Source organism: Chionomys nivalis, chromosome 20 (genome assembly GCF_950005125.1).
Source record: "Chionomys nivalis chromosome 20, mChiNiv1.1, whole genome shotgun sequence".
Taxonomy (NCBI): Eukaryota; Metazoa; Chordata; class Mammalia; order Rodentia; family Cricetidae; genus Chionomys; species Chionomys nivalis.
In genome coordinates this window covers 8,867,219-8,878,708 of record NC_080105.1, presented here as the reverse complement: position 1 = coordinate 8,878,708, position 11,490 = coordinate 8,867,219, and the positions used below count along the sequence as shown (strand labels likewise).

The 11,490-nt window shown below is 40.5% G+C and overlaps 1 pseudogene; it reads left to right on the top strand.

The window, feature by feature from the left end:
• Nucleotides 1-4,282: 4,282 nt before the first annotated feature.
• On the top strand, nt 4,283-5,252 carry LOC130862985 (olfactory receptor 10A4-like; annotated as a pseudogene).
• The last annotated feature ends 6,238 nt before the right edge of the window (nt 5,253-11,490 follow it).

The window sequence follows — 11,490 nt, the reverse complement described above, 5'->3', positions numbered from 1 at the left end:
AGTCCTCCCCTTCTCCCTTCTTTCTCCCCCTCTCCCCTTGCCCTCATCGCGTCCCAACCCCCATGCTCCCAATTTTTGCCTGTGGCAAAGCTGATGCAGTGGAAAGATGGTTAGGCTATTGGGACACCCTCCTTGTGGATGAGGTGATTCAGATGTTTTTGATAGAACTATTTCTCAGGAGAAAGGGCTGCTGCAGAGTGAGGCTGCTCTGCCCAGAGCTATGTCCTATCCATAAGGACTCTCAGGAGGTCAATGCAGTGACTCCTGATACTCACCAGTGAGAAGAGAGTGTGAGTCTCCTGGGGAGAGTAAAATGGAAATGACTCGGAACACAGAAGAACTTTAGTATAATATGCATAGATCTCATTGTTTTCCAGAAAAGAAGAAGTGTTCTATGAGTAGTAATGTGTGTGTTTGTGGGGTTTTTTTTGTGTGTGTGTGTGTGCATCTGTGATACTGGGACATTGCCTTGAAGGACATGGTCCTCTCTCCTGAGACACAATCTTGTTGACATCAGGCATGGTTTTTTATGATAACAAAAGCTTTTCAAAACAATGTAGAGATGAGGATGGAGATTGTGTGTGTCCCCTGTATGCAGTAAGAAAAGGATGAAGAGAAAGTCTGGAGTAGCTTATCAGAAGCAGAAACTACTTAATTATCTCTTCAAGTACTGTGATTGGAGGTAGGTGGCACAGTTAATTTATCAAGCCGGGACTGTGGAGGGTGAATTAAAGTATATAAAAGGATAATTAATACTCAAAACATTTTCCTGTTATTTTTATTCTAATTACTTACTGTCTGCTTCTGTTAAGACTTTTATAGTTTGTGCAGACTTCAGCATCCACCTCAGAAAACAGCTTTCTATTGCTATTAATCACTTGTTTCCTGGTAAATTAGAATTCATTTTGTCACTGTGATACGCAAGTTATATGGTACATTGTAATCTAATCAAGCGATCCTACTCTTTCTACTGGGTTGACCTAAAGTGTAATTCAGTTGGGTAAGTGGTCCTTGGTGAGTGAATGTGGTAAAACCGGGAAAATGGGAGTAAGCATCCTAATTATCTTTTCCTGCTCAATCTACAGAAATTCTTTCCCTTCCTGACAGTTTCTACCTGCAGACAATGCACTGTTTCAGAAACAGTATCTTACAGTGTGTCATAGCTTATAAGATCAGACAAGGAACCGAATCCACCAATGAACTTTTCTAACCTTCTGACTCTGGGAAATGATGTTTTTCACTTGTATCATTCACAAAGCAGAACAACGTATAGTGAGCTTGACTTGGGGCTCTGAGATGTGTAGTGTATCATGCAAAACCAAGACTGTAAGATATCAAAATCCTCTCATCTCGTGCACCATCTCTTGCATATAGTTAGTTGTCAAGTGAACCTCCAGACCTTACCAGTTCTTAAGGCACACATTATAACACTGAAGGCCTATGTATAAAATAGAGCTGATTATTGGTATAAAACCACTTAAAATTGCTTAACTAGAAAGATGGGGAAGATTACAACATGTAGTGCTTACAAGGAACCAGTGATTCCAAAATTAAGGTCAAGAAAATGTAACAGGTGAGAGGCAGATAGGATATTTACACCAGAGCACTCTGACCCTTATTTCTTTCTCAAGAATCTTGATACTCCTTCTGAGTAAATAATTTTCTCTCCACGGATTGAGATGAAAATATATCATTCTGGTTGCATTTCCTAAACTGAGTTCCTGAAAATTTAATTAAGATTCAAGACCACACTCTGTATATGGAGAGCTTATTATACAAATATAGAAACTACTACTAAGTGCAGCGTATTTAAGAAAATATTTCAAATTTAAAACATAACTCTTTCTGGGTTGGCTTCTTAGATTATTTTCCTTTGTTCAGTCACATGTGGATTTTGTCAATACAAAATACATGAGAAATATAGATATTTGAATTTAATATAGTACACAGGAAAGTTTATAATACTTCGAAGTAAGTATAAAAAGCATCACAACAGAATACCCAGTGTTTTGGCTATTTTTACAAGATCTGAATTCCCTGAGAGTCCAAGTAATCCCAGACTTCCTGCTTCGTGCTCATCAGAACTTTAAGTCAGCCCACATGTTCTCTACCCTTAAGTTTTTAGAACTTCTGCATACACAGGTAAATATCTATCTAATAGATACAATAATGCATTATACACATTTATATCCTCTCAGGAAAGAAGATGCAGGCACCATTTTTATATGTGTATGCAGGTTTTAAGTAATCTTGCTTTTCCATTATCCACAAAATAAAAATTATAATTTAGAGAGCAATTAATGATAGGAGCAAAGATTACCGACTGTGGTGTGAGTTTTCCCAAAATACAGTGTACACAAAGGTAAATATAGTATGGCTGTGCGTAGACATACACCCTGTTTATATCCTGTGTGGCTAGTAAGCATTCAGCACCTGACCACTTTAAAAGTGATTTTAGGGAAGTAACGTAGTTCTCACTAAAGCAGTCTCATGGGGGAATAGATTTCTTTCTCAGCCCCTTTTAATAAGTGGTCAAATTAAAGAACAGAGTTTAAACAGTGTTATCTGCATTGTTGTCTATACTAAGATTTTAACTGATACACAGTCTTCCCAGAGTGAACCTGTATTTCACTCTATGATGGAGGAAGGTCATTGGTTAATAACAAAAAAACTGCCTTGGCCCTTTTGATAGGACAGCAGCTTAGATAGGTGGAGTGGACAGAACAGAATGCTGGGAGACTTCTCATTACATGAGAATTTATGGATTGTTAAAGATGGAAAATATAATGATAGAAAGTGAAGTCCGTACACAGTCTCTGTATAAGGCTGTACTCAGAAGGAAATGAGAAGTAATCAATACCACAGTGGTAGATGCTATTTTATCAGTTTTAGTGAGAAAAGCGTGGAGTGTGACTGCTAGGTGGAAGAGTTGTGTGATTTTCAGAAAAAAGACAAAGTTATACTGGAACTGAAGAGTTTCCTAGATAGATAAACAATGAAGCAAGGACACAGAAGCCATACAGTGAGAAAATGAACAAAGAGAAAATGAAGTGTATAAATACTACACGTGCAAAATCCAAGCAGTTTGATGGAACTATAATGTGAGGTCCATTGAGTGAATGGTTAAAGACAAATTTCTATCATGCCAGGCACAATGACTTACTGTGGGAACCCCACCATTCCAGAGACTGAGGCAGGGAATTTGGGAATTTGATGGCAGCCTGTACTACATACCAAGACCACATCTCTTTTACTCTTTTTTTTCTTTATTAAACTCAATGCTCTGATTCATAGAATTTTATGAATAACAATAAGAAAGTAGAAATTTAGTGTGCATACCATGATACTCTCACTAAGAAAGCATGCTCTATTAAAAGATGGGAACTATTAAGATATGGAAATGGCTGTGTGGTGGTGGAATATGCTCTTAATCTCAGCACTTAGAAAGAGAGGCAGTCTGATCTCTGTGAGTTCATGACCAGCCTGCTCTCTAAGATGTTATTTGATTTGATTTTATCTTCACATAAATATAAGTCATACTTGAAGGAATGATTTTTTTTTTTTGTTTTTCGAGACAGGGTTTTTCTGTGGTTTTGGAGCCTGTCCTGGAACTATCTCTTGTAGACCTAGCTGATCTCAAACTCAGAGATCCGCCTGCCTCTGCCTCCCAAGTGTTGGGATTAAAGGTATGCGCCACCACTGCCCGGCTGAAGGAATTATGTTTTAAGGCACGTATATGAATATTAGCCATAGAAATCACAGAATACTCTGGCCCTACTACATTCTGAGATGGGTGGAGAGAGAGTATCCACAGCAATAGGAAAGCATAGATAAGAGTTGGTGGGAGAGCAGATTTTCAAGGGGACATTGATAACACGTCAATGAAAAGCATGGAAAAAGAATTGAGTCACAAGTAATGATTTCCTTTCCTTTTATTTGGCTGATATCTTACTCCACAAGTGAGGCTGAACTCAAACCAATGGTAAGCTTCCTGCCTCAGCTTCATCAGGGCTGGGAATACAAGGGTGCAGCACCTGTCCTAAGTCCTGAGTCACTCAGTATAATGTTCAGTACACGTTGGAAAATCACTTGATGTGGTAAGCAGAGAAAAAGGTTAGATATGAAACTCTGTGACGATAAATACTTGTTTGTAAACACTAATTTTATGGCTGAAGATGAAGATTCTGTCTCTGACTTAACTGAGGATCTTAAGTATTAAATTGAATAATTTCCCCCACCTGCAAGAATCCTTCTAATGACTTGCTCTTCTCTCTTCCAGGAGATGAGTGTCAATTGCTCCCTGTGGCTGGAGAACAGCTTGTCTGTCAAACGCCTTGCATTTGCTAAGTTCTCTGAAGTCCCTGGAGAGTGCTTCCTCCTGTTCACCCTCATCCTCCTCATGTTCTTGGTATCACTGACAGGCAATGCACTCATAGCCCTTGCCATCTTTACAAGTCCAGCCCTGCACACACCCATGTACTTTTTCCTGGCCTACTTGTCTCTCCTGGAGATTGGCTACACTTGCTCTGTCATAAACAAGATGCTGCAGAGTCTTGTGAGTGAGTCTTGAGGGATCTCTTGGGAGGTTTGTGCCACACAGATGTTTTTCTTCTCATTCTTTGGAATAACTGAGTGCTATCTACTGGTAGCCATGGCTTTTGACCGCTGCATGGCCTTATGCTACCCACTCCAGTATGCAACCCGAATGAGCCATGGGGTATGTGCCCATTTGGCAATGGTTTCATGGGGAATGGGATGCATAGTAGGGTTGGGACAGACGAATTTTATTTTTTCTTTGGACTTCTGTGGGCCCTGTGAGATAGACCACTTTTTCTGTGACCTTCCACCCCTCCTGGCACTTGCCTGTGGAGATACATCCCAAAACAAGGCTGCCGTCTTTGTGGCAGCAGTCCTCTGCATATCCAGCCCATTTTTTCTGATTATTTCTTCCTATGTCAGGATTCTGATTGCCGTGCTGTTGATGCCTTCACCTGAGGGACGCCATAAAGCTCTCTCTACCTCTTCCTCCCACCTACTTGTAGTCACACTCTTCTATGGCTCAGCATCTATTTCCTACTTGAGGCCCAAGGCTAGTCACTCACCAGGAATGACTAGCCAAATTCTTGGCCCTCTTCTATACAGCAGTGACATCCATGCTGAACCCCATCATCTATAGTTTACGGAACAAGAAAGTCAAGGCAGCCCTGAGGAGAACTTTGGGCCTGAAAAAAGTTCTGAGCAGGAATAGGTAACAACAGAACCACACAGAATTATTCACTAATAAACATGAATATAGAACCAGAGTAAACAAACAAATATTGATACATTTTCTGTCTGACTTATTGATCCGGGATGTCATTCTTATGTTGTGAATGAATATTGCTTTTATTGGTTGATGAATAAAGCTGTTTTGGCCTATGGCAGGGCAGAATGTACCTAGGCAGGAAATCCAAACAGGAAAAAGAAGGTGGAGTCTGGGAGACGCTGAAGGAAAAAGATGCCAGATTATTCCCAGTAAGGCCCAGCCACATGGTAATACACAGAATAGCAAAAACTGGTTAATTTAATTGTGGGAACTCGTCAGTAATATGCCTGAGACATTGGCAAAACAATTATAAGTAATATTAAACCTCTGCAAGTTCATCTGGGAACTGGCAAGCAGGAGAGTAACCTCCAGTTCCAATTTATATTGAGTATCTTTGTAATTTTGAAAGTATCTCTTCATCCAGGGCTGTGTTCTAATTACTAATTCTGAAATGATTTCAAATACTAAGTGATACAACTAAAGAGACCAATACAATAGAGAGCATTCTATTATGTTTTAGTTCAGGATGAAAATCTAAATTGCGATATCTCAGAAGTTTTGCAAATTCTATCCCTGATGCCCCCAAGACTTCTGCTTCCTATCCAGTTATATCACACACAAATCTTTGTTCTAAAATAACTATATAATGGTCTTATATCAGTTCATGTCTTTATTTTATAATGTCACATGCTAAAAGTCTTTGAATTCTTTTGTAAATTGTAATTAACTAAAACAGTGTAAATATTACAATATGCTGAAATGTTAATTTGAAACTATTTGCTTTAAAATATTAAAGAAAACATTTATTTTCAAGTGTTTCCATGGAAGTTTTTTTAATGCTAAATGGTCAATATTTTGGAACTTGCAGGTCATTCAGGCCAGGGAAGCCGCTCGGTTAACTGAATGTCTTTACCTCTCCCTCCATTCTTCCCAGTCCCATCTCCAGTCTCATCCCCAGTTCTGCAGCAGCACATCCACTGTAGTAGCCCCTCCTCTCTGAAACCCTACCCAACAGACCATGAAGACCTTCTCCTACAATATTTCTTCACCCAATATTTCTTCATACTGATATCCCAGTACGTATCATCTGCAGGCATTCCCTGGGATTAGCAGGCCCTGCAGGCTATCGAAACAGGTAGGCCAATTGCAGATCTTAGTCTCTCCGTTCTCTCTTTCAAATCCAACTCCTTTTGACACCTCCAGCTCTATAACAGACGACTTGTATCAGCCTCATCTCCACCACACTAGGATAGGCTTTGAGCTGCAAAATGCTCAAGATAATTCCAGCTTGGCTAGCTTTGATGGCGTGCTTTCTTACAACATTCTGGCCAGATCTTCAAGTAAGAACTTCAGAAAAACCCTACCATCTACTCAGAGACTATATGCAATTGTACCAGATAGTAATCTTGAAACTTAAGTTTCATTTTAGTTTTTAAAAGATCCCACAGAAATAATATTGCACCCATGACAGCTGGAAGTATTTCTAAAAGCTATTACGACTGAGTACATATTATATTTGTCTTTCTGGGTCTGGGTTACCTCACTCAATATGATTTTTTCTAGATCCATCCATTTGTCTGATAATTTCAAGATGTCATTATTTTTTCTGCTGTGTGGTACTCCATTATGTAAACATACTACATTTTATTTATGCATTCTTCATTTGATGAGAATTTATAGTTTAAGGGTTTTGCTATTACAAATAATGCTGATATGAACATAGTTGAGTTCTTCCTTCTGTCCCCTTTCCTCTTTGGGCACATAACACCATCCAGCTCAGTCTGTCTGGCGCTGGGGGCAAATCCTCAGGGCAAGCAGGCAGGCGAGACCTCCTTTGTCTCACTGGCCCGCCTGCACCAACCAAGGTAGGTGCTTTGTTTACAAACTACCCAACCTGCAGGGAGATCTGATCTCGGCACCAGGAGAGACACCAGTGCGGTGAGTTTGTGACCAGCGGAGGCGGAAGCAGCCCTGGACAGGGAACTCTGAAGTTCCTCATCCCCCTCCCTATACTCCCCGGGCTCCCTGCAGGGGCTCTACACCCCCATACTGCCTCTCTCTTCTTGTCCCACCCAGCTTGCATCCAGAACCCTTCTTCCCTTCTGTCCCCTTTCCTCTTTGGGCACATAACACCATCCAGCTCAGTCTGTCTGGCGCTGGGGGCAAATCCTCAGGGCAAGTAGGCAGGCGAGACCTCCTTTGTCTCACTGGCCCGCCTGCACCAACCAAGGTAGGCGCTTTGTTTACGAACTACCCAACCTGCATAGAGATCTGATCTCAGCACCAGGAGAGACTGCAGTGCGGTGAGTTTGTGACTGGACAGGGAACTCTGAAGTTCCTCATCCCCCTCCCTATACTCCCCGGGCTCCCTGCAGGGGCTCTACACCCCATACTGCCTCTCTCTTCTTGTCCCACCCAGCTTGCAACCAGAACCCTTCTTCCTTCTGTCCCCTTTCCTCTTTGGGCACATAACACCATCCAGCTCAGTCTGTCTGGCGCTGGGGGCAAATCCCCAGGGCAAGCAGGCAGGCGAGACCTCCTTTGTCTCACTGGCCCGCCTGCACCAAACAAGGTAGGCGCTTTGTTTACAAACTACCCAACCTGCACGGAGATCTGATCTCGGCACCAGGAGAGACACCAGTGCAGTGAGTTTGTGACCAGCGGAGGCTGAAGCAGCCCTGGACAGGGAACTCTGAAGTTCCTCATCCCCCTCCCTATACTCCCTGGGCTCCCTGCAGGGGCTCTATACCCCCCATACTGCCTCTCTCTTCTTGTCCCACCCAGCTTGCATCCAGAACCCTTCTTCCTTCTGCCCCCTTTCCTCTTTGGGCACATAACACCATCCAGCTCAGTCTGTCTGGCGCTGGGGGCAAATCCTCAAGGCAAGTAGGCAGGCGAGACTTCCTTTGTTTCACTGGCCTGTCTGCAACAAGCAAGGAGAGACATCACTAGAACAACAGGAGAGCTAGCACTGCAGAGAGCCATCACTGGGAAGGTACATCAGTAGGCAAGGAGACCGGATCCGGTAAAAGAACATCCAGAGGGGAGCATTCGGAGAAAGAGATGGGCAGGCGCCAATGCAAGAATTCACCTAACAATCTGAAAAACTATATGAAACCACCAGAACCCAGCGACCTCCCAACAGGTGGACATGAACACCTTAATCATGAAGAAGTAGATAAAATTGACTTTATGAAAGTGATTGACGCCCTTAAACAACATGTAAAAAATGCCCTTATAGAAATGGATGAGAAGTATAACAGAAAGTTTGAAGAATTGAGTAAATCAGTGAATGATACCCTAGGAAACCAAGGAAAAACAATCAAACAGATAATGGAAACAGTTCAAGACTTAAAAACTGAAATGGAGGCAAAGAAGAAAACACAAACAGAAGGCTAGCTGGACAGGGAAAATCTAGGTAAATGAATAGAGACTACAGAAGCAAGCATAACCAACAGAATACAAGAGATAGAAGAAAGAATCTCAGATTCTGAAGATACCATAGAGAAAATAAACACGCTGATCAAAGAAAACAGCAAGGCCAACAAATTCTCATCACAAAACATTCAGGAAATATGGGACACAATAAAAAGACCAAACCTAAGAATAATAGGAATAGAAGAAGGAGAAGAAGCGTAGCTCAACGGTCCAGAAAATATATTTAATAAAATTATAGAAGAAAACTTTCCCAACCTAAAGAAAGATATACCTATGAAGGTTCAAGAAGCATACAGAACACCGAATAGGCTGGATCAAAAAAAAAACATCCTCTCGCCATATAATAATCAAAACACAAAGCATACAGAATAAAGAAAGAATACTAAGAGCAGCAAAGGAAAAAGGTCAAGTTACCTATAAAGGTAAACCTATCAGACTTACACCTGACTTCTCTATGGAAACCATGAAAGCCAGAAGGTCCTGGATAGATGTACTGCAGAAACTAAGAGACCATGGATGCAAGCCCAGACTACTATACCCAGCCAAGCTTTCGTTCACTATAAATGGAGAAAACAAAATTTTCCAGGATAAAAACAAATTTAAACAATACGTAGCCACAAATCCAGCCTTACAGAAAGTAATAGAAGAAAAATCACTAACCAAGGAGTCCAACAATGACCACAATATCTCAGACAACTAGAGACCCTTCACCAGCGCAACACAAAGAAGAGGAACACACAAAATTTACAACTTAAAAAATGACCGGAGTTAACAACCACTGGTCATTAATATCACTTAATGTCAATGGACTCAACTCTCCTATAAAAAGGCACAGACTAAGAGATTGGATACGAAAACAGGATCCAACATTCTGCTGTTTACAAGAAACACACCTCAACCACAAAGACAGGCACTTACTCAGAGTAAAGGGTTGGGATAAGGCTTTTCAAGTAAATGGACCTAAGAAACAAGCAGGGGTGGCCATACTAATTTCTAACAAAGTTGACTTCAAACTTAAATCAATCAGGAGAGATGGAGAGGGACATTTTCTACTCATAACAGGAAAAATTCATCAGGATGAAGTCTCAATCCTGAATATCTATGCCCCTAATATAAAAGCACCCACGTACGTAAAAGAAACATTGTTAAAACTCAAGGCAGCCATCAAACCGCACACATTAATAGTAGGAGACTTTAATACTCCTCTCTCACCAATGGACAGGTCAAGTAGACAGAAACCTAACAGAGAAATAAGAGAATTAATGGAGGTAATGAATCAAATGGACTTAACAGACATCTATAGAATATTCCACCCAAATAGGAAAGAATATACCTTCTTCTCTGCAGCTCATGGAACCTTCTCAAAAATCGACCACATACTCGGTAACAAAGCAAACATCCACAGTTACAAAAAAATATTAATAACCACCTGTATCTTATCAGATCACCATGGATTAAAGCTAGAATTCAGCAACAATGCTACCCCCAGAAAGCCTACAAACTCATGGAAACTGAATAGACAACTACTGAACCATACCTGGATTAAGGAAGAAATAAAGAAAGAAATTAAACTCTTCCTTGAAGACAATGAAAATAAAGAAACAACATACTCAAACCTATGGGACACGATGAAAGCAGTTCTGAGAGGAAAGTTCATAGCACTAACTGCCCACTTAAAGAAAACAGAGAAAGCACACATTGGAGACTTAACAGCCCACCTGAAAGCTCTAGAAAAAAAAGAAGCAGATTCACCTAGAAGGGGTAGAAGACTGGAAATAATCAAACTGAGGGCTGAAATCAACAAAATAGAAACACAGAAAACAATCCAAAGAATCAATGAATCAAAAAGCTGGTTCCTGGAGAAAATCAACAAGATTGATAAACCCCTATCCAAACTAATCAAACGGCAGAGAGAGAATTTGCAAATTAATAAGATCAGAAATGAAAAGGGAGACATAACCACAGACACAGAGGAAATTCAGAGAATCATTAGATCTTACTACAAAAGCCTGTATGCCACAAAACTGGAAAATGTAAAAGAAATGGACGGTTTTTTAGATAAATACCATTTACCAAAGTTAAACCAGGACCAGGTGAACAACCTAAATAGACCTGTTAGTCGTGAAGAATTAGAAGCTGTTATCAAAAACCTCCCTTCCAAAAAAAGTCCAGGACCAGATGGTTTCAATGCGGAATTCTACCAGAACTTCCAAGAAGACCTAATACCTATTCTCCTTAATGTATTTCACAATATAGAAACAGAAGAGTCATTGCCAAATTCCTTTTATGAAGCTACAGTAACTCTGATACCAAAACCACACAAAGACCCAACCAAGAAAGAGAATTACAGGCCAATCTCACTCATGAACATCGACGCAAAAATCCTCAACAAAATTCTGGCAAACCGAATCCAAGAACACATTAGAAAAATTATCCATTATGATCAAGTAGGCTTCATACCAGAGATGCAGGGCTGGTTTAACATACGCAAATCTGTCAATGTAATCCATCATATAAATAAACTGAAAGAAAAAACCATATGATCGTTTCATTAGATGCTGAAAAAGCATTTGACAAAATTCAACATCCCTTTATGATAAAAGTCTTGGAGAGATTAGGGATACAAGGGTCATACCTAAATATAATTAAAGCTATATACAGCAAGCCGACAGCTAATATCAAATTAAATGGAGAGAAACTTAAAGCCATTCCACTAAAATCAGGAACACGCCAAGGCTGTCCACTCT